The 27,544-nt window shown below is 46.1% G+C and overlaps 1 protein-coding gene across 1 annotated transcript in view; it reads right to left on the bottom strand.

The window, feature by feature from the left end:
• The window catches only part of Znf697 (zinc finger protein 697), a 38,173-nt gene extending 20,267 nt beyond the window's left edge, over positions 1 to 17,906 (bottom strand). The window contains exon 1 of the mRNA XM_076574660.1: positions 17,756 to 17,906. The gene's annotated coding sequence lies outside the window, so the exon portion shown is untranslated. The remainder of the gene's footprint in view (positions 1 to 17,755) is intronic.
• Positions 17,907 to 27,544: the final 9,638 nt, after the last annotated feature.

The following is a 27,544-nucleotide window of genomic DNA, read 5'->3' as shown; positions in this document are numbered from 1 at the left end:
GAACACACAACCGACGAGCAGGCAGGAGCCTAAATGCCTGGCACATCAACTTTGGCTCCAATCACCCTTGAATCTCCACCAATGTCACCAGTGTTCCCTGGCTAATCGCAGTGGGGAAGTGAGCCTTCCAGCACCACTGACGTGCCCGCTTTTCACCTCCTAATCACTTTTGAGTAACAGGTGCCCTCCGAGAAGAAAGCTGCTCCCCGCATCCCTAACTGACTACCTCTCTGGGATAAACCAAATTTACAAATGTGGCCCTGGAATGTGTAGCTTCTGTTAGCTGCTGACAGTGAGTCAGATAACATGGATCAACTCATAGTCTACCCAGCACATAGATGCCTTAGATAGGTAATCTCCGTCCTTGTCATAGGAAAAGGAATTAAAATCTTGCCAACGTCACCAACTCATTCCGCACAAATCATCTTACCTGCAAATGACATCCTGAGATACCTGGTCAAGAGGGAGATTGTTTTTTAAATACTTATTTTTATTATTCTTTAATTATGTGCATACGTGTGTCTGGGGGTGGGGATGTACAGGTGCCCATGGAATTCAGAAGAAGGAGGTGGATCCCCTAAAGCTGGAGTTACAGGCAGCTCTGAGCCACCCAGTGAGGGTGCTGGGAAGCCAACTCAGGTTTTCTGCAAGAACTGTAAGACCTCTTAACCACTGAACAATCGCTCCAGCCCCTAGAGGGGGGTTCTAAGAACTACACAAAACCCTTCAAGATAGCAAGACCATAAACTAGAAAATACACCAGATCAAGAATTGAGTTCGTCCAATCTGCAATGAACAAGTCTTTGGATTCACCTCGGATTCATGGCATCTTTTTGCTTCCATTTTAATAGCAAGCTCCTCCCAATCTGGGAGGTTCCGGAGCAGTAAGTAAGTGGGCAAGGGCAGATGGCCACACACTAAATTCTATGACTATAGTATGACTATACTCATTGGTAATGAGAAAGCCTGCCACATTTCCTACATTTAAAAGAGAGAAAAAAAAAAAAAAACATTATTTCCCAGGGAAGAAAAAGGAGGCCCAACAAAGAAACTTCTTGGTTTGAACACACAAAGGTAGTGAGTGGGTAGGTGAGGCACTGAGACAGCCACCCAGAGTCACCTGGTTCTTTCACAATCTCTTTTGCATCGGATTCTCTCCTGACCCCCGTCGGTCATCTTCACGGTTTGGTACTCTAGCTGCAGTCACCACATTTTGTGGGCAACACCTTTGTTCTTTCTATTTTCATGTTCTCTTCCAGACTTCTGCCAACTTCTATTTTTATGTTCCTATTATAATCATGATTAACTTTTTGTTGTTGTTGTTGTTTTGAGCCAGGGCTTCTCTGTGTAGTTTTGGTGCCTGTCCTAGATCTCATTTTGTAGACCAAACTGGCCTCACAAAGATCCACCTGCCTCTGCCTCCTGAGTGTTGGGATTAAAGGCGTGTGCCACCACCATCCGGCTTAACTTCCTATTTATTAAAACAGGAAATAATTTTAAATGTTTCATGAGAACCTCTAAAACGGGCTCTGACAAACCCTTAGGTTTTGGATTATCAACACTCAAGAAACAAGTCTTGTTGACTGTTAAGCTATTTGAATTGACATTGACTTACAGAAGTATTACGGTAAACTCTAAGTCCTTTGTGTAATGTGTGACAGAAAAGTTGGGGGGTTGGAATATAACCATAGAGAGAATAGATCTGTAAACAGTGCTGGCTAGGCCATCTTAGATCATATCTCCCCCCCCCCTCACCCCGCCCCCGCCTGCTTCAATGCTGGTGATTGAACCCAGGCCTTCAACCATGCTAGGCAAGCGCCCCCAACACTGAGCTGCACACACAGCCCCATCCAAAAGAACCTTTCAGCCATTCTTCCATTCAAACTATGAACTCTTCTCATTAGAAGGGGGCTGAGAACTTCCTAATTCCGCAGTATCATTTACCAAAAACCAGTCATCAAACTTCACTGCACATCTTCCTAAAGCATCTTCTTTTTTTCCAAAAACAAATCTTGCACACTACCCACTGGGAGATGAAGCAACATTACCAAGGCACGTGTTCACAGCTAGCATCACTACCACGCACCCTAGTTCCCCAGATGGAGCTTGGGTGTTCAGGTGTGAGTTGGCTTGGCACATGGCAGCAATTGCTAGCACCGAGTGGGCAGGCTCACAAGGATAGCAGCTTTGTTCTGCTGTCTTCCAGATGCAGTGGGGTCTTGCCCTTCCATCTCACCAGCAGCACGAAGTGCTTACCTTGGAACCAGGACTCAATAGCCGGCCTCTGGGTTCCTGCTGAATTCTACCTGGAAATTCTTCCTTTGTGGCGTCTGTGAAGCTGCACTGCCCTCACTATCCCCACGCCTCACTCTCCACCCACCTGCTCTTCTGTAGTGGGTAGCCATTCCAGCTTTGATCTGGAAGTTCCAACCCCCATTGAGGCTTCGGTAACTGTCATGCCTACAAGGCGGGGCCGAGAGAGGACCCCTGAAGACCCGAGATCCATATGCGCCATCCCTCCTGGTTCCTGGACCCTGGATGCAGAAGGTAGACGGAGCAGAGTTCTCCAGAGAACACTGCCGGACTGCGCTACACCTTTCCCAGACCCTGCAACCTACCTATCCCTTCACTTGTAAGTTACCCCACAAAATAAACCTCCCTTTTAACTACGTGGAGTGGCCTTAATAATTTCACCAATACTCTTCTTAATTCCTAACATGCCACAGCAACCTTTGATGGTGTTTCCTATATTTTCTGCAGTCACTCGGCCCAATCAGTTCATTTCTTCCCCCAGTTGTAAATCACGGATGGCACAGATGTGGGTCTTTCACTCCAAACCCTGTCCTGCCCTACACAGCCATGCCTTAACCATGCTCTTGTGTTATAGCTAAGGGACCTGAAGCACCTTCCAGTCCAGAAGTGCTGCCTAACATGGCCCATGTGCTGGAGAAATCACGAGCTGAGGAATCAACAGGCCTGGGTTCACACTGTAAGCCCTGGGACAGTGGGACAGTTACTATTTCATGCCTTTAAGACTCGGTCCCCTCTTCTACACAACATGCAAAAAGAATTTAAATGGAGTTATGGACTTAACATATAATGGGGGAGACAACGCCCCTACTAAACGTTCTATCGTACCACATAGAAACCCCAGGTTCAGGAATTGGTTATATCTTGTTGAGTTGTTGGCAAAGGGGCCTCATAAACCTACCAAACAAACCAAATAAAGCTACTACCAATGCTATTGGATAGCCTCCACAACCTGTAGGCACCACTTACTAAAGTCATCAAACATGAAGAAATTGAGCTGGTGCCATATTAGAAGCTTTATCCCTGCTGACTAACATTCATTGTGCTAAAAGGTACTACACAAGTTACCAGAGGAGAAAAGTAATCATCAAACTCACCCAGCTGTATGAATCTCATGACTTACAATAGGGACCTGTCAGCAAGATATACTGATGTACTAGTGGTGCAAATGATATGGGAGTCACCAGCCACCTTTTTAAAAATTGAATTTAAGGCCCACTCTATGAGATGGGATACACATCTGATTCTATTAATATCCTCTGACTCTTGGCTTGTGGAGGCCAAGAACATGAGACTAGACAGGTCATGGGCCCTAGGGGAAAATCTACTATTATTCTGCTAAAGGAACAGAGCAGTAAAATGACTCTTGATGACATCCTGCTATACACATTGATCAGGGTATCACTCAGTGCTTATTAGAGAAGGCTCTTCTTGCAGTAGATGGGCATTAACACAGAAACCCATAACTGAGCAATGTGCAAAGAGTGAGGACTCAGCTCTAAATGCCTCCCCTCAAGGCTCAGTGACTTATTGAGAAGCAGAGTTAGAAAGAGTGTATGAGCCAGGGGTGATGGATTACTCCAATGAAACGGTGTCTCTAGATACAACAGAGCCAATACACATGAAGTCACAGAGACAGGGATGGCACGCACAAGGCCTGCAGAGGTTGAACCAGACAAAATCCCAGCACTGAGAAGGGGAAGTGGTACAAATTCCCATCCCTAACCAAGAAGTCATTTGAAATTGATACCTACTGGGAAAGGGAAAACCAGTTTTCTCCAATGGAGTGACACTGGATATGTCAATCACAGTCCAAGGCAGGCCCCCCTTGCCCAGAAGTAGATAACCAACACAAAACAGACTTTTTTCCTATGTGCTTTTTTTCCTCTTGTGTGTGTGTGTGTATACATGTATATGGTTGTTATGGTTTTTGTTTGTTTTCATGGTTTTTTGTGTGTGTGTTTTGTTTTTCTTTTGAGGGAAAGAAGTTAAGAGACTAGGGAGGTGGGGAGGAGCTGGGCAGATTTGGGGGAAGAGAAAGATGGTGATCAAAATATATTGTATAAATGTTTTCATGAAAAACAGTCACCTTGAAAAGTGGTTATAAAGACTAAATTAATTTCCATTTTGTAATTCACATATCTAGGCTGGGTCGTATCAGAAAGCACTTCTGGAAGCCTTGTTAGCCGGCTCCTCCTGACAGAGCTGCTTCTGTCAAAGCTGCCTTTGTTCTCACCGGGCAGCCTCAAAACCTGGAGGAGCCAACTCTCACCATCCCTAATGCCCTTCAATCAAATCAGCTGCCCTTTCCTTTCTTTGACCTTTCTCCTCCTTTTTGGTGCCACTGTCACGGCAGGGGACGCTCACACTAGATACACACGCCTACAAGTCTGCAGAATCAATCCGAAACACACTTGCCACTGTTTATTCTTGGGCTCAGAAACCCCTAAGTGGCACAGCAGAGCACAGATTCTAGGGCTCAATGATTGAGCCCAAGACTCTACTCCTGCTCAGAGTCCCGCAGAAGGTTCTCACTGTGTGCTATCGCATGCTGCCCTTTGCAAGAAACACAAGAGATGTCTCTCTCTTTCTTCCCACCTGTAGTGGTCAGAGCTCTGCCTCTGCAGCCAGACTGCTCATGGGAATCTAGCCTTTAATGCTAGCCTGAGGCAGGTTGGTAGGCAGGCAGGCGCTCTACCACAGAGTCACATCCTCGGCTGGAGCTCTCTGAGCCTCTGTTTGCTTCATTTATAAAATAGGAAAAACACATTTAACTTCCCTTATAGGATTATTGGTAATGGTGCAGACAGAATTATTTCACTGGTTTTTATTTCACTATGACTGACTCTTGTTTTATGTAGGGAAGACTTTATTATTTCTGTAACCAAACCCACATAGTTAAGACCTTGCATATTTGATAAGGTGTTACCACTTTACAAATAGAAAACGATGTTTAATGTTTCTAGACCAGCGTGGCCGCTAATTTCTGTAGAATGCTAACTTCACACAGTTGACACCAGCTCTTTGAAGTACCTTTCCTTGTCTTATTCTGCCTAACATCCGTTGTTAATTATGGTCATATTTATAATTGACTAAGGATGTAGTTTAGTAGCAGCATAATTGGCTATCAGGCAAAGGGCACTGGGGACTGACACTCAGTGTCACTACAAAACAACAAATATATATGAACGTGTATATATAATAAATTTATAACGAGTCATATCTACCTGCTGGCTCTTCCTTTCCCTACCGCCTTTTCAACTAGCTGTAAGTTCTTTGGGTAAACAAGTTGGGTTTTATTCACTTTGGTGCTTCCTCCACAGGAGTTCACAAATGTTTGTTGAAACATATAAAATTTGGTATAATTATCTAATTGCCTCTGTCTTAAAAGGAAAAACTAAGAAAAAAAACTAGGAAATCCAGTGACCTGGCCAAGATCACATCAAGTAAGCTAGAACCATGAAAACAACTGTTTTTCTTTCTTTCTTTTTTTTTTTTTTAAAGCTCATTTTGTTTGTTTTCTGGGGTAGAGTCTTACTATGTAGCTCTGCCTGTCCTGGAACTCATTATAAAGACCAGACTGGCCTCAACCTCACAGAGATCCACCTGCCTCTGCCTCCCAAGTGTTGAGATTAAAGGTGTGTGCCACGATACCCAGCTAACTTGGCATTCTTAAGCAGATCCAAACATGGAGCCAAACATGTCAAATTACCCCACTACAGAGGCAGTCGCTACAGAGACTGGTAGTTAACTTAAAACATGACAGAACTATCTCCAAAAGGAACTCTGCATCATTAGTCCATCACCTCTTGCTTATATCAAATGGCCCAGCATGCAAAGCGCCCCAACACTCCCCAGCCCTGACAACTCAGCTGCTTCTCTCTCATGAACAGATAGGACAAGCAACAGCAGCAATCAGATGACAAATGAGAAGAGACCAACACACAACCATTCCAGAGTAACGATGAGAGTAAAAAAGTCGCGGGACGAGGAAGAGGACAGGCACAATGCAAACTCCAGGAGGCACCTGTGTTTAACGTGGAGTGTCTGTGTGAAGGGAAGCCATTCTCTGACAGTTCTGTTTTGTTTGTCTTACTACAATTACAAAGGTATGGATGTCCTAATTTCTCACATTCCTATGTCCAATTGCCAATCAAGAAAACCCTTCTCCCAAGGGTCTAGAATTAAGCTCTGATGCCAGAGGTGCCTGTGGCGATGCAGATGCTCTGAGTCTCACTGATGGTGAGGACAGCAGTGACCAGCAGTGCAGCAACCACAAGCTCTCAAAGAAGTGTGAAAAGATTACGTGCCACAGAGGAGGTGGTAACTGGAAATAGCCAACAAACTACAGACTCAACCAATAAACCCAACCATCCCTTAGGAATTAGGGAAATGGAAACAAAAGGTTCCTATGGTAACCACTGGGTGGTTACAATCCATTGGTATTCTTATTTTATTTTAAGTGTCTGAGCATTTTGCCTACATATATGTATGTGTACCATGTGCTTGTATGGTGCCCTGGAAGGCCAGAAGAGGGTACTGGACCTCCCAGAACTGGAGTTACAAGGGATTGTGAGCCAACATGAATTTAATTTGGGTCCTCTGCAAGAGCACTGAGTGCTCTTCATTGCTGAGCCATCCTTCCAGACCATCATTAAAAAACCAAAAATGAGTAAGAAGCAGGTATTTCTTCAAGTCTAGCTCACAGTTTTGTCTCCTGTTTCTAGAATAAAGCAGGTTTTGTATCTGGTACACCCGCACTCTCAGAGAAGAAAAAGATGAGGAATGTTCAGATACAAATATAGATACAGGTACAGATGTATCAAAACAAAAAAAAAAGATAAGCTTTATACTTGGAGAGAATATTTGCAAAGATGTACCTGATAAAGGACCATCACCCAAAATACATAGAGTTCTCAACAATAGGTCTGAGGAGATGGCTCAGTCAGTAACATCCTTGCTCCACAAACACAAGGGCTTGGGTTTAGTACCCAGCACAACATATGAGAGCCAGAGGCTGGAATGCTCCCTTAACTACACTGTAGAGGCAGAACCCAGATGGTTTCCTGCTGAAAGACTACATTTCCCAGCTTCCCTGTGGACTACATAAGTCGTTTCCACCCCATAAGGGGCCGCACCCCATATTTCTCTGTGTACATTTTGGCCATCAGCACACCTGGGTGACAAAGTTACCCCCTTGCTGTCAACAAATATGGTTGAGCCTGAGGTCACATCAAGACTCTCTTTCTTTCCCTTTCCGTCCTCTACAGCTGCCTCTAGATAATTTAACATACGGAGCAGTGCACTGTAAAGGGACCAGGATCTCAGAGTCAGCACCTACATCCAAAACAACAGAGAGGCAAATAATAATCGCTCTGCCCTCAATGTCTCCCAAACTGACATGCAAGGATGCTGTGAACAGGAGAACTTTGTACCTAAGCCTGCTATCCGGCAGGCATCTGCATGCTAATTCAACTGGTCATGCCCTTTACCCTGGCATTTAATTCTTCTTAGCAAAAGCTAATTCCAGCATCTACACCCTAAGCACTCATGTTCCCTCATTAAAAGAAGCTGCCAGATACTCTGTTACCAAACTCACAACTTTGGAAAGTTATTCAGAACATCCTGGCAGAGTCTTTGACAGTTTGGTTTTATATCTGTAGAGTGAACAAATGATTCTATTGAATGATATTCCAAGCCTTTAGATTCTTCCGGAGGAGATAACTTAGATGAGGAGAGTCGCTCCAACCCGGGCTCACCTGTGGCGCTTTGAGAGCATAATCTAGTCTCTACACAGACAGAGAGCTCCACAGCCGGAGCCTGCAACCTGAAGCCTACAAGGCGTACACAGGCTTTGACAGTGAAGTCTGTGGATGTTTTCTAAGCAATTCCCAAAGCCAATATCTGCCATAGCTCATTTAATTTGGTTATCTGGCTTTATAAATTATGCCTCTGAACAACCAATCTATCTTTAAATGGAATGGTGTTAAGAAATATGCTTACTGCGGTCAGTGTGTGGTGACCTGGAGAAGGAGCAAAGAGCTGGCTTTAGCCTTCGTGGCTAATTCGGTCTATGGTGTAAATTATTTCTTACAGATTTGACATGACTGACTGCTTTCATCTGTCATCTGTTGGTTGAGTGCATGGAATGAGAAAGTAGTTTTTAACAGTTCTGTTAATAGGGTTAGTTTTAGAAAACTTTGTAAAGTGAATCATTTACTGACACAGCAGTCACTAACTTGGGTGGTAACTTAGGATGCTTTCTACAACAGGGGTTCTCAACCTGTAGGTCCCGACCCCTTTGAGGGTCACATATCAGATACCCTGCATATCAGATATTTTTATTATGATTCCAAACAATAGCAAACCTACAGTTATGAAGTAGCAACAACAACAAAAAAAAATCATGGTCGCTGGTCACCACAACATGAGGGACAGTACTAAAGGGTCACAGCATTAGGAGGTTGAGAATGACTGTTCTCGAATATTCTAAAGATGTGCCTGCTGAGGATAGAGCAAGGCAGTCATTGTCGCTGAAAGTATGTTTAAATTGGAAATGAAAAATCATTTCTTTGGGGGAAATACAAATTACAATTAAATTATCTCTAGGTCTCACAATTTGATGTTAACAAAAATATGTATTACCATGGTTTCAAATACCAGCTATGGCCACTTAAAGTACCAGTCCAAATTTTTAAAAATTTTACCTTTATCAAATTGTTTCTAACCAAGACTTTTGTTTTACTTAAGATACTATTTTTGTTCATTAAATAATGGCTGGTATTGTTAATACTGAAAACAAATATATCAAGTTCATCATATGTAAAAAAAAAAAAAAAAAAAAAAAGCAAGGGATATCTCTTAGACACATTCTGTTCAGATTCATCCCTTGGATGCCGACTCTAACTGACTTCTCATACACAGCTTCCAGGTGCTTGTTGCTTAGGCAGAAGTCAGCCATGACAAACAGCTGCTTACAGTCACCTTGTCCTTCAGTAGAGCTCTAGTGCATGGCCCAGCCAGTGGTACAACTGCCTTTTAACTCCTGTTAATCTTGACGCAAAAGTTTTCCTCAGGTAACTTTGTCTCTTAACGTTCCCCACAAAGTTGCACATCCCGGCTTACGTTCTGGATCTTTGCCAACTGTTAAAGTTTTCTCATGGCCCCTTGGATGGACACTCTAACTGCTCCTCCCCTCGCTGCCCTTCCGTCAGCCTTACTTAGAGATCGACACCCCCAAATCCCTAAAAGCAGTTTAGGTGACCTCTAAAAGGGGGCTAATGGGCCGTGGGCCACCCAACTCGTCCCTCTTCTTGTCACTCTGGCCATTGTTTTGGGAATTCAGAACTAAAGCAGCTGGACTGGAGTCTCCCTTCATCCATGAGCCCCCCCCCTTCCCCGCCCCCGCCCCCAGCCTCACCAGCTCAGACCAGCTCAAGAACCTTCAGGACCTGCAGACTCCATGCCTGCTGAGATCCTCTAAGATTAAAAAAGGACTGGATCTGGACCACTGAGGTGAGGTCTGTGCCATCTCCACAAAAGATGTTGCTTCCACACCAACGAATCCTAACTGGTTTGAGATGGAGCGGAGAGGCAGGAACCAGGAAAAAATCAACCACAAACCTCCTCCTATGTAAGGGCTCCTGGTTCCCTCCCACCCTGGCTCCTCCCCTGATCACTTCTTCCCCTCCTATTAACCCCATACTTATGTTTTTACACTGTCTCTATAAAGTGTTTTACTTATGGAACTTCATCCTCTACCCAAACAAAATGTCCTATGTAAGCTCTCACAATAGCTCTCGCCCTACAACAGCTCCATTTGTTCTGATACATCTGCAAAAAGACCTTTTAAACGCTGTGGAGAAACTCTAGGTAAGAGGGCCCTTCATCCTTTCACCCCAAGCCAGATACAACTTGTTACATGATTCTTCTATTTCCTCCTATCCCCTTCCTTTGAAGCTGCTTCTTCCTGGTTCATTTTGACGACAATGGAGCTAGTCACTGTCAACCTGAATCAGCTCTCTGCCCACTTTCTCTCACTGGCCCACCTCTGCTCCTCCCTATCCCTTAACCTTTCCAGAAAAATCTCTCAGTTTTACTCTGTAACCAAATCATCTATTTCCAGCCCTCTAAGAATTATTTCCCACGTCTCCACAGGAATGCAGGACAACAATAGCATGATCCAATGCAGCTGATCAGGTTAAGACTCCCCCTGCTATGTGACCTGAGGACCCCGTCTCAATAGACGCACAACTACCCCCTCCAACAAAGACCCTCCTCAGCAGAACACAACTGTAGTATCCCTACCCTGTATTTTGTTTATATCCTCTCGGAGCCAGGAGTGCTAGTTTTCTGCTGAAGAAATGCACTTCCCAGTTCCCCTTATGGACTACTGAAGTCTTTCTGCCCCTATAAGGGGCCCACATACCATCTTCCTCTGAGGGCATTTTGGCCATCATCACATACGGATGACAAAGACACCCACTTGCCATAAGTAAACATGGTCCCGCCTAAGGTCAGACCAAGCCCCCCTTTTGGCCTTCTGCTCTGTCCAGCAGAATAATCTTTTAAATAATCTAACAGACAGGAGGATCCCTGGGACTCTGGCCATCCACCCTAGTCAGATCAGTGAGCTCCAGGCTCAGTGAAAGACCTTGTCTCAAAAATTAAGGTAGAAGAGACAAAGGAGACTGCTCAGTGGTTGCTCTTTCAGGGGACCTAGGTTCTATTCCCAGCACCCACATGGTGGCTCACAGTCATCTGTAAGTCCAGTCCTAGGGCCTCAGACATACAGATAAAATACCCATACACATAAAATCAATAAATAAATGTTAAGCCATCACTGACATTTGTTTAAGAAAATAAATCAGATGGAGAACAATTAAGGAAGACAGCCAGCATCCACCTCTGGCCTCTGCACACACACACACACACACACACACACACACACACACAATTACCAACACGGATTAAAAATGGACAAAAGATCTGAACAGACATCTATCAAAAAAAATCCAAACAGATGCCAGATGCACATATAAAAAAGTGTTCAATATCATGGGCTCTGGGAAATGGCAATCCAGCTGTGAGACATTGCTCCCACCTTCAGGGATGTGCAAACCTAAAACTCCTGCACCTGGTGCTGATGTAAACAGAACTGCAGAGAACTGCATTCTCTGGGGGAAAACACAGTACATTCTTTACAAAACTAAGCATAGTCTTACCATAAGACCCACATTTACATGCCTTGGTATTTATCCAAACAAGATGAAAGTCTGTCAAAAAACAAAAACAAAAAAAAAAACTGCACATAAATCCCTTACAGCAGCTTTGATCTTAAACTTGGAGACGACTAAAATGTCTTTGAAGACGTGACTAGATAAACTATGACATTCCAATGAAATGTTACACACACATGCAAGTATACAGGCACACACACATACACTCACCCACACACTCACACAAACACATCTACCAATCTATAAAAAAATGTGTACTACCGAAAGAAGACAATGTGAAAATGACTACACACTTCAGTCCCATGTCTATGACTCTGGAAAAAGGCAAAACTATGGAGAGAGAGTTGGAACAAAACAAAAAGCAAACCAGTGGTTGCCAAGGATTTCAAGGGAGTGATGGGCAAAAGATTAGAGCGCCGGTGACTTCAGGAGCTGACGTCACACTGTCCTGTACACTATCACAGTGGTACACAGGTCATTATACATGTGTCGGTTCACAGAGTGCACACCACCAAGAGGAAGCCAGAAGTGGACAGGAGACCTTAGGTGAAGAGGCAGTAACGGGGGCTTCCCGAGCGTAACAAACGCACCGTGCTGGTACAGGGCGCTGAGAGTGGTGGGACAGGAGGCACACGAGATCCCGGACCTTCTGCTCAACTCTCCCAGGAACCGGAAAACTGCTCCAGCTCAGATTACAAGCATTTGCTCTTCCCCACATGACCTTGTAGAAAGTTGGTAGTACCCTCATACTAGGCAAGAAGGAAAATGAAATATTTAAAAATAGGCTATGTGTTTAATAAACGCACAATCAAAAATATCTATTGAACGTGCCATAAGCTACCATTCTTCCAGGTTCTGTGTTGCTAGAGATTAGGTCTATCTATCGGATTTATATTTCAGTTCAGTTTTCAAAACCACCTACCATTGTCAGAAATCTTTATTCATATCTGCTGAGGGGTTACCAAAGGCGCAGGGAGAAAATGTGACTCTTTACCAAGGTTCCCAAGTATGACAGGAAAGCAAAACAGTCGATTGGAAAGGGGAGACTTTTCAGTAATGCCCTTCATCAAGCATCAAGCAAAATGTGCTCACCACACGGCAGTGCACGGCAGTGAATCCAAACTGCGACATTTCCTAGAAATAAAACCCAGAAATAAAGGTTGCTGCCTTGTGATTTACAGCAGGATCCTGACAAAGGTCTCAGAAGGCCACAGGGATGTAATATGCCTCCTTGAAGAATGGCCACACCTAGCTTGGGAGACAGATGCACAGAACATGATCTGCTGTGTAGATAGACACAGCTATCCCATGAACCGCCTGTCGGAAGTCGGGTTCGACCTCATGACAGCTGACGGTCCTGTCCACTCTAGGAGGAGAGGCTGCTCCGCCATCCATACTTGCTGAAGTAAAGCCCAAATCCCTCTTCACTCTCTCAGAGGTGTTAGCAGAAATGCTTCCTCACCCCAGACTTTCTCTTTTTTTATTCCCCTTCCTACTGGCACTCAGGGAACCCCTATGGTTTTCTTACATGGACAGTAAAAAGGCTCTCCCTAGTTCCAGTGAGGGTGGACAGGCCAGCAAGGACATAGCTGAGGCAGTGGCCCCACCCACACAACCTGAAGTCATTACCCTCCACCACCTTTCAGCAAGGATGCTAGCACAACCACACCAAAGCACGGCGCAGCTCTGCATCTTCCAGCTGGAGCTTAGCAGTCAGTCCCACTGAAAAAACGTGAACAATAACTAAGAAAACCAGTTTCTTTCTTGTCTTCCTTCTACGATAGAAGACAACTGCCAGCATTAAGATGTTTCATGCCTCCATGTCTGCATTTACCCATGACTAATGATTCATCGTGAACAGAGTTCTGAAAGTCCACCAAATGCCATGCTGTGTTCTGGACAGACAGTCCCTGCCACGTGTGCAGTTGAATTTTCATGAAGAAGTCAATGAAACCCGGGCATTTCAGGCAATGCCAGAGACTGAAGGAGAGGCTAAGAATGGCCTGGCATGACCAAGACAATCTACCTGGAAGAGAAGAGACTTCGCCTGGAGAGAACAGAAAAAAAAATTCAGATAGGCTGGAAGTAAACATAAAACAAAAAAGAACAGTAATTCAGGGCAAAGTTCTGTGCCCAAAGGCCTTAAGGATTCTAAATTTGGTCTTTCCAACTGATGGCCATAGGAAATTAAAGGCTTGAAGAAAATGTGGTTGGTTATTGTTGTTGTTGTTGTTGTTGTTTTGTTTGTAAAGAAAGAACTTCACTTCTCAGAATGAGAGCCAGTCAGATGATTTTAGAAGCCCGATGATGCTCCCAGCAGGAAACCTGCAAATGTGGAGCAAGTCCCTCCCATAGAAAGCAGTTCTGAAAGTTGTGCCGATCAGCAGACCTACATTCCAATGCATCTCCAGTTCAGAATCCGGGGCTCCAGGCAAGTTTCTTGACGTCTCTCTGACCTCCGGTTTCCTCGTTTTTAGAATGGAGATGACGGCAGTTACCAGATGAAATGAGGCAACTCATGTAAGCTGTCTAATTTGTTCTGTGTACGTGCAGAGGTGCACATGGACACAGGTGAATAAATATGGAGGCCACAGGACAGCCTTGGGTGTCATGACCCAGGTGCTACCCATCTGTTTATGAGCCAGATCTCTCGGTAAAACTGAAACTCACCAAGTAGGCTAGGCCGGCTGGCTTCAGGGATCCTCCTGCCTCTGCCTCCCCAGGGCACATGCCACCATGCCTGGCTTTTTTAACGTGGGTTCTGGGGATCAATTTCATGTCCTTGTACCTGCAAAGCAAGCACTATACCAACTAAGGCACGAATGTCCCCAGCCCAAATGTCTTACTGTAATCACTGACGTATTCAATAATGTATTTCGTAAATGGTGATGGCTATGAATCACATGAAAAGAAAGCAAGAAAAATATTCAATTATTCACCAGTGGGGACAAAAACTGAACTGGAAGGAAACAAAGTTTGAGGACTTAATCGGCCCTGTTCTTCTACTGCTATATTTTGGCCCTAGTAGTCGGCTTAGTCTGTGAAAGGGAAGAGGCATGTTCGATGCCTGACTTGGTGGCAAAGAGCAGGATAGTCCTTGGCATCTTGCCTTCTCATAAACACTTTAATACTGAGAAGAAAATCACCTTCTTCGGTGTAGACCTATAAAAATAACTGACTATGCACTTGCATTAATCCATTCCATATGTTGCTAGAGTTTGAAATCCAGGTTGGCAAAGAGGCTCAGTAACATGGTTCCCATGAACATCTTTTACTAGACACCGTGACAAATGCTTTTAGGGTCTTGTAAAACCGGGGAAAAGGAAGAGTTTCGGTACACCATGAACTAGAGGGTTTATTTCCCATCGTGATGAGTCCTCCCAAGTCTATGAGAAAGACTCCATGGCTTTACTATAGAAACCAAGTAAGAGATAAAATAAGCCGTACGTGGGCTGGGGATGGAGCTCAGTTGGTAAAGTACTTGCCAAGTTTTCACCGAGGCCTGGGTTGGATTCCCAGGACAGCATAAAATTAGGTGTCCTGAAGCACACCTCTTTCCGCAGCATTCAGGAGATGGAGGCAAGAAGGATGGGAGCCGCGTTGCTGTTCAGTCATCCTTGGCTACACCGTGAGTTGGAAGCCAGCCTGGGCTACATGAGACCTGATCTATAAATAAATACAAGATGTGTGTAATTTTTCACTGCTTTCATTTATTTATGAACTTCAAATCAAACATCCTTTGTGCATCTGCTAGTTTGTTATAAAGCATCAGGCAGGAAAAAAAAAATCATTGTCCTCGGGGGGTGTTGCAATTTAGAGGGAGAACAAGATGAACAGCTCTCACGACAGACTGGGAGAGATGTCACCAAAATGCCACGAGGATAAGACGAATACCAACTAGGAATTCTTGAAAGGCTCCCATGAGGGAGTTGTGGATTGGAACAAAAATAATGAGAGGCAGCGCAGGAATGTGCTACAGGCATGTGGTGTGACCTGAGTAACCAATGCTCAAGAATGTGTGTTGTATCTTGGGATGAAAGCTGTTTGTTGCAAGGACCAGTAGATAACGTAGATACAGTAGAGAAAGGGGTAGGCGCTGGATATGTCAAGAACTCTGAATGTCAAATTTAAGTTTTTAACCTTTGTCAGTTACATTAACACTAAGTAGCATGTGGTATACCCAGAAACCTGCCAAGAGGCAAGGAAAGGGAAAACAACGCCTTAGAGAGAACTTCTCAAACGGCACTCGAGGCACCCACACGGCTGCGATCTGGACTTCTTCATGAGGCTTTCTGTGTTCTTGCTTTGGAAGGAGACAAGTTCTTTCTTGTCTGGCTGTATCCTTTTTAGTAACCAACTTTTACACTTTCTCCTTCCTTTCCCAGGACACTAAAAAAATTAGGCAGATAAGTAGATTCTGCAGAAATCCAAAGAGCTTTTGGCAGGAGGAAGAGGAAATGTTATGCAAATTCATCAGCCTCAGACATGCAGCCTCCAGTGAGGTCACCCTGGTTCCTTCCATCTGGCTGCATCCTCTGAGTTTTCTGATTTCTTGTCACTCGTTCCTTTATTCCTGTAGTTTTTGAATGCCAGTGTGTGTGTGTATCCTGCATGACCTAGAAGGCAGCTTGACTTTCCCTTGGTTCAATCTCAGGTTATCTCACTCTCTCTTGAGCCATCAATTTCCTCCAAGGATCCTACCTCCTCCTACACACAGCCAGTGTGTGCAACTGGAGACCTTTTTCAATGCGTTTCGTTCCATTTGAACATTTTCTTCATTTCATATTCTAATTCTAGCTGCCTGGACAACGCCAGTTAGTTCCTTCCAACTTAGTTCCCATGTTTTATCTAACTAGCAACACCAGTGGGAAACCTTTCTCCCCCTCCAAGCCTTTTGCCCGGGGGTCCAGAGCATCCTTCCTCCTGTGAACTTTAGGTAAACCCTTCTCCCTACTTAAGAGACAGTCACTTGGCTTTAAAGTGTGTTGAACATTAAGTAACAACCAAGCGTTTCCCTAAGGGAAGGGATACATTTGGATAGACGTGGAAGAGCAAGAGTCACACTCCAGCTGTGTTCAAACTTGCCCACTTGTCCACCACAGCTCTCCAAGACCACGAGCTTGCTAGCCGTTGCCTCACCGCATTTACCACAGCGGTCTCTTGGGAAGAGACCCACTGTACGGGAATGCTGACAGCCAACTGTGCCTGACTCAACAGGCAGGATTACAGCACCACCAAATTAAAGTATGCCTCATGCTCATGTAGAGGGGCAGCCGATTCACTGGGGGAGGGGAGGGGGGTAAGAAAATGGTTAATCATGGAAAGTCCCAGAGGAAGTCGTAAAGTCACATTCGAGAGTCCTGTTATTGTGTACTCTGGCTGTAAGATACACCCAAGGCCCCTGTGTTACGGCTCCTCTTCACCCTCCCTTATCCAAACATATGCCTCACCCCAGGCCACCTGAGTAAGCCCTCTGGCTGCAGGCTCCAGCTCTGTCCACCACCTGCCCAGGGCCAGCCAACGTGGACATTTGTGACTGGGAATTCTAGCAACGTCAGACAACGACCCCTCTTGGGCCACCAGCTGCTGCCTAGCCCAGCCTTCTTCCATCCGCAGGTCCTTATTGTGCCTTTTGCCCCGTCTGGTCGCAGCCCCTAAACGGTAATCCGAGTCGGGCAGACAGATGAGAGGAGAGGTACAGACACACATTTCACACGGACCCAAATTAACCTGCTGCCCCTCGCAAAGTCCCCACCCTCATCCCTTTTCCTCGCGGTGGGGCTGGGGGCGCTGACTGAGCAGGCAAAGGGAGCGCGATCTAAGCTTGTGAACCGCTGCACACAAAGCCCTTCACCTTCTGCTCGCCTTGGAAGCTCCTCCCTGGGTTTGGTCTCCTAGGGTCTCTGATGCCCCCTTCGGTGGTCTGTGGGACGGTCCGACTCGCTCTAGCAGCGCAGTCTCAACCTCTTCCTCCCCGCCCCTCATCACTGAGCCCACAGGGAGCTCAGCTGGGCTTTAGGGACGCGAGGGCTCCCCGTGCGTCCACGGTTCCTGAGCCCACGGGATGGCAGACCACGACCTGGTGTGTGGGACACAGCTTCGCGCGGCAGCTCAGCCACAGCATACACCCCAACCCCAAGGTGGTCAGTTCCAGTGCCCAGCTCCCCATCCCCGAAGGGGCGCGCCCAGCCTCGCGGCGCTCCTACCTGCGATGCGCCGGGCGGCTCCGAGCGCAATGCCGGAGCCTGGCGCCCGCGCGTCTGCCGGGTGCAGCGGCGGTGCGGCCGCGGGCTGGCACTCGGGCTAGCTGCCCGCTGCCTCCTCGCTGGGGCTTCCTGTGGGGCTGGACAAAGGACATTTCCTGGGAGGAGCGGGGGAATGTTCCCAGCATGCCTCGATTTGTAGTTCACGGGGACTTCCTGCCACCGCAGCAGCAGCAGGGTCCCCTACTCAGACCCCAGGACTGGAGGAGACGTGCTCACTGCGTCCCTGGACACTGCTGGGCGGGAATGGTGCGTGGCTCATGGCTGACCCACCGGGCGCCAGTGGCAGAGTCGCGCGGTCCTGCAGATGTGTGTTGCGTGCACGGGTTCACTGTGCTGTGCGCGCCGTGCGAGCGGCCTTTTCTTTAGAAATTAAGTTTGCGATGGGTTCTCTTTAAGTAGACTTCCCCCCTCTTCCATGAGGGGAGACGGAGATGGGGACACACTCTGACACCCAGCGTAGCCTGGAACTCACCTGGACCACTCACCGCGGTTCTCATTCCTCAGCTTCAGGCGTGTACCAAACCGAGTTTGTTGTTTTGATTGTTTCTCTAGTGTGCCAAGGCTCTGCCTTAAAGCCCCCCTACATGCTAGGCAAGTGCTCTGTCGATCTACCAACTTTTCCACCTCCCCGTGTCTCTAACCCAGAGGTTCTCCACCTGTGAGTCCCGACCCCTTCAGAAGTCGAACGACATTTTCACAGGGGTCACCTAAGACCATTGGAAAACACAGATATTTACATTATGATTCATAACAGTAGCAAAGTTACAGTTACAAAGTAGCAACAAAAATAATTTCATTGTTGGGGGTCACTGCAACATGAAACTGTATTTAAGGGTCACAACATTAAGAAGGTTGAGAACCACTGTGCTACCCAGTCAGGATTCAGCTGCGGCACGTTAAAGAAAAGAACTGGACTGCCCTCCTAGAGTCCAGATCCTTACGGTCTTGGCATTTTGTCCCTAAAACCATAAGGAGCTGATCATTCCCAGATCCTGGCCCGGTGACATTCCTTTCCTTCACTGTTGGCCTCCGCCCAGGCTTCTTTTCAAGAAAATTAATTGAACTGAGAGATAGAAAATAAACTTCATGAATTAGATATGTGAAAACCCTGAATTAGGAACATTCTGGACTTTCTGTCTTACCCTCACTCACTGTTAGGATTCAGCTTTCTCAGCCCAGTGGAACATGCCATGGAATGTGTGTTTGGGCAGGAAGGACAGCGGCAGCCAGAAAGGGACTCCACTTCCAGCCTGGCCAGGTCTGTGAGTCTTCCATGTGTTGCCATCGATTTGTGGGGCTCAGAACCTTGTGGGAAAGTTGAGGTAGACCAACGTAAAAACTAAATGAGGAAAAGCTGTGCTTCCCAAAGGATGGTGTGAAGGGGATGATGAACCAGTCCAGGAAAGGACAAGTCCTAAGAGCTCTCCTTAGACAACTTGAAAAATAATCTGGCAATAGCACCACCCAGGAGGCTGGGGCAGGAGGGTGCAGAGTTCAAAGCTAATGTGGGCTACCTAGCAAGACCCTGTCCATAGGTAATGCACGCATACATACACCATCAGAAGGTCACAACTACCCGTCATTTCCATCTGTCATCTCACATTTCGAATCTGCCTAAGTAGGGACATCTGAGTGAGGGCTTTAGTCTGTGTAAAGAACAGTTCTCTTCTAAGAATACTGCAATCCTTCTTCTAGAGCCCTTTAGTCACAGGGATAGGATGGCTGGTTTAATTCGAGGTGTAGAGCTGCTGACAAACCGATAGATGGTTTACTTCCCAGAAGTCCGGGTGGATCTGTTGCCTATCCATCTAAATTAGTCGCACAAAGTGCTGCCCCTTCACATTTGTAGCCTTGGACCATTCCAGTGGAAAAAAAGCTTCCCACTCTCCCCCTAGGGAAGAACTCATAGCCGTTCATCACATCACGGACGGACGCAGCCTTGCAGTGCTCGGTCCGAAGGCAGCAGGCTTGCCGGCGGCACCGAACACTGGCTACTCCCCCCTCGCCAAAGCTGTTTGCTCCCCTTTCTCTGACATTGCTCTCTCCTACATTTCTCACTTTTGTTGATGATGCTGAAACTTGACTCATTGCCTCCACCACGCCATATCACACCTGCCCCTTCTCTGTTTGTTTCCAATGTAGTTAGTTCATTATTTTGGGAAAGTTTCTTTTTAAACATACTCATGCCTTTATAGCTTTCAACAGTGATCTCTCTGTTGTAACTGAGTCCCGTGAAACCTGTGGTCACTGCATGTAAGGTGTGGTGTGGTGTGGGATGTGTGTGTGTGTGTGTGTGTGTGTGTGTGTGTGTGTGTGTGTGTGTGTGCTCTGAGAGGTGAGGGGAAGGACACTAGCCATAAAACTGGATCTTTGCTTCCAGACTAACAAGGGTCTGTGAGGTCTTCTGTAGGTTACTGAGTAATTAAAAGTATGTGTTATCTTCCAGATCCCACACCCCAGTTGACATGATACAGCTCACACAATCACTACGCAGCATCCAAGTCCAGTGGTGCAAGAAGTTCTATATAGGAATTTGTGTTCTCAGAAGATTCTGGTCTTCCCATAAGCCCTTTTGTCTCCCGAAGGCAGTGGTTCTCAGCCTTCCTAATGCTGTGACCCTTTAATACAGTTCCTCATGTAATGGTGACCCCCAACCACAAAATTATATGTTGCTACTTCATAACGGTAATTCTGCTACTGTTATGAATCGTTATGTATATCTGTGTTTTCCGACAGTCTTAGGTGACCCCGTGAAAGTGTCATTTGATGGACAGGTTGAGAATGGCTGCTCTTTGAGGTGGGAATAGAAATGGGAAGGAAGAAACAGACGAGGTGTGAACTTGGTTTCTGAAGGATGGTGACATCAATGGGAGTGGGCTCCAAACTAAGTGTTGTTCACGGAGTTTTCCTTGTTTGACTTTCAACATGCACAGATCAGGGGATATTCAGATTTTGGCTGGAAAGGAACAGCAGATGGTAAAGACAGAGGGAGAGAGGAAGGATGAGGGATTAGCATCCAACAAATACTCGTTGAACTAACAAATTCCTGCAAAGTAGTGTGATTGGTGATGTTGTCATTGAAACAGACAAAGTGCACATTCCCACTGAGACTCACAGAGTCTGAGACCAGACAGAAATGGCATTCCTTTCTCCCTGGTCATACTCCCTTCTCTGCCCTCCACATCCCCAAGGGAAGATGATGAATGAGGGAGAGACTCAAGCCTCCCTGGTGCTGGAGGACAAGCCTTCTCTGATTTAAGGATAGATTTAAAAAGGACACAGCAACTTCAGATCAGTCGAAGCCTCGGGATTTTTATTTTACTTATCTTTAAATAAATATTTCACCCTACCCTTGCCTTTTATTTTTCTTTCTGGTTGTGGTTATTGAAAAAGCATCTTGAATATGAAGCAAGTTCTGTAACTGAGTTACATCCCAGCACACTCTTTTCCCTTTTGATTTCAAGGCCATGTCTGGCACTAAGTTGCCCAGCGTGGCCTTGAACATTTATGGTCCTCCTGCCTCAGCCTCCAGACAATCTGGGATAACCAGTCTGTGCTGCCAGTCCCTGCTCATTTTGTTACTTCACCACCTTGAAGTACAATAAATCGCTATTCTCATCCTTGCCTTTCAGAGAGGGGAGTTGAGCTTAGAAAGATTAGCCAACAGCATTTTTAGGTCAAATAGCCCTTGTGCTTTGTATTACTATCATTATTGTTATAGTTATTTTAGGTGGACAGGAAGTAGGGCTTACTGGTGGTGAGGGTTATAAAAGATAGGGTTGCTGGAGGTGGCTTCTCAAATGCAGGGCCTAACACTTGTACAAGGGATGACAACTGGGGATATATTTAATCCCGTAGCCATTGGGGATAAGCCACTTGTCATCCATCACATTACCAAATTTATCTTCATTAAACTTGGTAAACCCCATTTCTCTGAAATGTGAGTCTTCTGGTGGCCAGAGACAATGACTAGGACCCAGGCATAGGGCTTTGTCCTGTGCTCTTTGTTTTGCAGCCTAGTGATGACAGTCACAATGACATAGCTAATGTGAACCTTGGCCACTGTGCCCCAGGGCTTCCCAAAGGCAACTGTCTACCTGTCTGGCTTCTAGACTGGGAACAGCCTGAGATCAAACATGCACATCTCCTTCAAGGGTGGTCTTGAGGTCCTTTAGGGCAGCCATCCATATTCCAGCGAAGGGTTGAATGCATGACCAAAGAGGCTGCTTTTGTAGCCATAGCATAGAGAACACCCAGTAAAGAGGAAAGGAGCCAGGGTGCAGACACCTTAGAAGCTTGCAAGTATAAGGGAGATGCCTTGTTTTTCTGAACCTAGGAAGTAACCATCTCCCCTTAATTGGATAGCAGCACCTTTGAGAAATGACCCCTTTCCAAGCCCAAGTCCTTGCAGTTGAGAGAGAGGCAGACGTTGCCTGTTTCCATTTCAATGGAAGAATGTGACCAAGATGCACCAGCTTCAATGCTGTACAAGGACAGAATGATAAAAAAAAAAAAAAGAAGAAGAAGCAAAACTGAGGCAAGGGAGAGAGAAAGACCCCAGGAAGTCTTTGTGATATTGTTGGGTTGTGCCTGAGGCTTACACATCCATTGGCTTTTTTGGTTTCTTGAGCCAGAACCTGGGGCTCCAGCTATTTTGAGTAAAGTCCTGTGCCTTGCAGTTGAGAGTTCTACGTAGCTGGACATGGGAGGTCGTAGTGTAGCAATTGGCTGAGTGGTGGATAGGTGAGAACAGGAAGGTTCTCTCTGTGCCGGAGTCAGGAATTGGATCCTTGTGATGTGAGGACCAAGGGACTGAACGAGGAGCATCAAGCCAACATTTGAGAGGTGAGTCTGAGCCGTCCCAACAGACAGATGTTAGAATTTTAGAGGAGCTGGTCACTGATGGTTTCACAAAGAAGCTAAAGAAAGGGGCGTGGGAAACTGGCTGCTGTAGAAGCAGAGAGGCAGGAAGGACAGCCTGGCTCCAAGGTGCCCTGTCTTCCTGTCCCCAGAAAACCTAAGCGGCAAACTGTCAAATACGTTGATCCAAGCCAGGCTACAAAGCATTCTCCGCCCCCTGCGATGACAGGAATGATAGGAGAGTAAACACTGATCCTGGAAAGACTCGCTCCTGGGTCTAAAGCAGTGGTTCTCAACCTTCCTAATGCTGTGACCCCTAATACAGTTCCTCGTGTTGTGGTGACCCCAACCATAACATTATTTCTGTTGTTGCTTTGTAACTGTAATGTTGATACTGTGGCGAATCATAATGTAACTATTTGATATGCAGGAGATCTGATATGCAACACCCGTGAAAGGGTCTTTCAAAGGAGTCACAACCCACGGGTTGAGAAGCCCTGGTCTCAATCAACTTCCTCCTTCTGTGCCATCCATGCCCGAGGAGGGGAAGAGCTGACCCCCTTTTAAGTAGGATGGCCACATGGTTTGTCATGTAAATGAGGCAATTATGAGTGTGAAGGGGGTACTATTAATAATTAGACCTAGCTGATATCGCCAAAGCAGGTCACCCTAATTAAAAGGGCTGTCACTAGGACATAGTCTCACATCAAAAAGCCAACCCCATAGTCCTCCTCACCACCAGACAATTGTTTCTGGTTGGCCCTGGTAGAGGCCAAGATGGCGGCAAGGACTGGAGAAGGAACTAGCCCTGAGCCTTTCCATAAGAGACAGCGCCAGGACTAAGGGTTAGAGTGCAGATGAGTTCTGTACTCTGAAATGCAATGGCCAGTAGTGGCTGAGATCATGCCTCCCAAGAAGGGGACTCTCCGAAGTCCCCATCACAGTCCAGTCAGAGAATGTGGCAAGGATCCTTCTGGAGAGGAAGACTACGGGTAAACTGGAAATGGGCCAGAAACCTCTCTCTTTGGGGTAGGTAATTTTTGCTTGGATGGGATGGGGTGTTGTAGGGGATTGAACCAAGGGTCTTGCACATGCTAGGCAAGCAGTCTACCAGGCTACCCCCTTCTGTTATGTTTTATTTTGAAGCAGGATCTCACTGTCTTTCCCAGACTTGAACTTATAATCCTCCTGACTCAGTCTCCCTAGCAGACAGAATTCTAGGTGAGAGTCACCAGGCTTCCTGTTCGTTTTCTTCTTGTGTCACGTTTTGTTTTGTGTGGGGGGTTTTATTATTATTTTAAAGTTTATTTGTTTTATCTCTCTCTGTGTATGGGTGTGCGTATGCCTGAGTGTACATTTGCACCACATGCATGTAAGAGCCTATGAAGGTCAGAAGAGGGTGTTAAATCTCCTGAAACTGGAGTTACAGGTGGTTTTGAGCCTCCATGTGGGTGCTGGGAACTGAACCCTGGCCCTCTGCAAGAGCAGGAAGTGCTCCTAACTACAGAGCCTTCTCTCCTGTGTTATGGAATAATCTTTTTGTACACCTTGAAGATGTGTCTTTATAGGCAGGACAAGACAGAGGACATTGGGAAGAAGAAGGGCAGAGTCTCAGGAGTCTCAAGAGCTGCAGAAAGAAGCAAGATGAACATGCCGTGTTGAAGGAAGATATCGCCATGTGGCAGATGGTAGATAAGAAATAAGAATTCAAACAGCTAACTCATGCAATGAGCACAGGACCTGGGAGGAGGGGACTGGACCTGCCCGGACTGAGTCTACCAGGTCGATCTCAGTCCTGGGGGAGGCTTTGCCCTGGAGGAGGTGAGAATGGGGGGTGGGGTGGGGGGAAGGGGAGGGGGCAGGAAGGGGGAGAACAAGGGAATCTGTGGCTGTTATGTAGAACTGAATGGTATTGTAAAATAAAATAAAAGGAAAAAAAGAAATAAGAATTCATTTAAAAATGTAAGAGTTAGCTAGTAACCAGCCTGAGCTATCAGCCGAGCATTTATAATTAATAATAAGTCTCCGAATGATTATTTGGGAGCTGTTGCCGAGATACAGAGAAACTCCACCTGTATTCTAACTCTGTGTGTGTGTGTGTGTGTGTGTGTGTGTGTGTGTGTGTGTGTGTGTGTATGAAGCAAGTACACTATATAGTCCAGGGTGACCTTGAACTCAAGACTCTGCTGTTCCTGCCTCCCAAACATAAGAACCACAGCCCTTCAGCACTACACCTGGCAATCTTCACTGTTTCTTCCCAGTGGCCTGAAAGACTTCCTGTGGGAGAGTCTGCTGGTTGTTGGTCTGCTTCTGCATCTCCATCAAGAGTTCTCTTGGCATAAATCCTCATCATTCTTAGTCAAAAGGAAACAACTAGAACACCTGACTCTGTTACATGTGTGCTTGTCATTGTCCCAAGGAGCTGAAGCACATGGAAGGTTATCTAGTATTGTTGGGGAAAAACAAAAAGGATTTCCCTCCACTGACTATGTGCAGAGTGATTGCCCTTGCAGTCTAGTTTTAGGCTGTCAGGGGGCCTAGACACCAGGACAAGATGAGAGGGTTCCCTTTCAAGTGTGAGTGAATGCACTCCATGCACATGTAGCGTGAAAGCTTGCTGTCCCATGCAGGCATATTTAAAAGTACATGTACAGTGGAGGGGAAGTCGAGAAGTGGACCACAGCTGGCGGATACTGTTTTCTGAAGGTTCAACATCCAATTCTCCTCTTCCTTGTTAATAGTGGCTTAAGTTTTCCTCTCTAAAGAGTCACTTCTCTTCAACTGGAGGCTTGACTTCTAGCACTGACCACTCTCATCCATGATGGGATTAGGGATAGTCAAGTGACCAGGAAGCCAAGTCAAAGAAAACTCTCTCTCTCCCACTTGCTCTCCCCCTCATTCTCTCCCCCACCTCCGTTCTCTTTCTCCCTCCCTCCCTCCCTCTCTCTGTAATATGTTGAATATGCTAATCAAAACTATGACACAAGTGGCTGGAAAGAGGAATCAGTGGTTAAGAACACTGGCTGCTCTTTCAGAGAACCCGAGTTCCCTTCTCAACACCCACACAGCGGCTCACAGCTGCCTGTAACTCCAGTTCCAGGGAATGTAACAACTTCTTCTGCCTCTGCAAGCAACAGGCACACACATGGTACACATGCTTAAATATAGACAAAACATCCACACACATCAAATAAATAAATACCATGTTTTCAAAAAGGAGTACTTGTACTCTTACTTTAAAAAAAACATAAGATAACATGTGGCTGAACATGCAGAAGGTCTAGCCTGTGTGCAGAGTCAAGAGGAGAAGGGAAGAGCAGGAACTCCTTTGAGTTCAACGCACCTGTCCTATCTGTCCCCCTTTTCAGTCACATGAATCAGTCAGTGTCTTCCCCTGTCATTTTATTTTTAATCTACTATCAACAGGAACTATTCCACGTGACCTAAGAGAGTTTGAACTACGCTGTGTGTGTGTGTGTGTGTGTGTGTGTGTGTGTGTGTGTGTGTGTGTGTGGCAATGCTCCTCACAAAAGAGGGAGGAAGAACAAGGTGGCACAAAAGGATGGGTTTACGTGAAGGCAGCCACCAACCAGGCACTTTTCCTTGGGAGACACACTCAGCTCAGCGTTGGAGGGTTCCGGCTGCGTGTGGTGAACCACTCAGCGGCCACCATGAGGGACTGGAATGATGTGAGAGCCATCAGCCAGAGCCTAGCTGTTCGGTGAGCTCGGCTGGCTGTGTTTTCACTATCGTATATCCTATCACTTCATTTGCTTAAAGGAAGTCTTTTTCTTTTTTTTTTAAACACAGGGCCTCGAGCATACTGAGCGTTCTACCAACTGAGCTACATCTCCAGCCCCTGAAAAATTCAGTTTAAGCCTTAAAGCTCCTGTTCTCTTGGCTGGCTTATTCGTGAGTAATATGTAGCCTAGGCTTTGTTTATTTCCTCGAGGCATTTAGCATTTCTCTTTTAAATCCCAAGAGTCGCAAGCATTCTGTGACACACCAGGACACGCATACCCCCACCCCTGTCTTCTGCCTGATGTCAGCATTCCAACTGCAGGCCAGCCTTTCTGTGGGCAGTTCCTTCTCATCCCACCCAAACGTCCAGATGGAGAGTGCAGCTCAGGGGTAGAGGAAGGGAGTGACTAAGCTCAGCAGCATCATCATCGCCTCTGAGATCTTCTCACTCTTTGTTAGCCCTTTGTTTTCTTCATATTTGAAACGACTTCAACTTTATCGGCTATTCTGATGAAATGAGATTTGTGACTATGTCTTATACTCGTGCTTCTGTCCAGAGTAGCTTTTGAAGAATAAAACCAAGAACACTGATGGACTCTATCTAACAATGACTTCATGCATCAGCAGCCTTGAGGAACGTCGCTTTTCACCCACAGGCATGAGCTGGTCTTGTCCATGCTTTCCCGAAGTAAGCTTCCTGTTGAAGTGCACGGTATGAAGGTGGGTATTTCATTAACATGTTCATATTTTTAAAGTATATCTTGTTCCCCAGAGACTTTGGGGAAATGGAAAGTTGAAAAGATTTCCCACGTGGTCAAAGGAATTGGGCGGGGCTGTCGGTGAAGAATGTTATCACTGGGATGTGCCCGGCTGATTAAAGGCTATCCCTAAAATAGCCTCCTGCCCGCATTGTTTCCCAGAGCAAATGCCCAGCACTGGGTGGGCTTCATCTCCGTTTGGATGTCGGATCTGAAAGGCTGGGAAGAGGAGGAAACCCTGAGTCACGGGAAAGGCCAGACTCAGAGATTCCTCTCGACTCAACACTCCCAAGACTAAATGTATTTCGATTCCCGGGTCTTAAAAACAAACCTTTATCTGATTTAAAAGGAGGAACGTGAGGTTCTCTGC

The sequence above is a fragment of the Peromyscus maniculatus genome, chromosome 6 (assembly GCF_049852395.1).
Source record: "Peromyscus maniculatus bairdii isolate BWxNUB_F1_BW_parent chromosome 6, HU_Pman_BW_mat_3.1, whole genome shotgun sequence".
Lineage (NCBI taxonomy): Eukaryota > Metazoa > Chordata > Mammalia > Rodentia > Cricetidae > Peromyscus > Peromyscus maniculatus.
The sequence above is the reverse complement of the archived record's forward strand: the minus strand, read 5'-3'. Positions and strand labels throughout refer to the sequence as shown.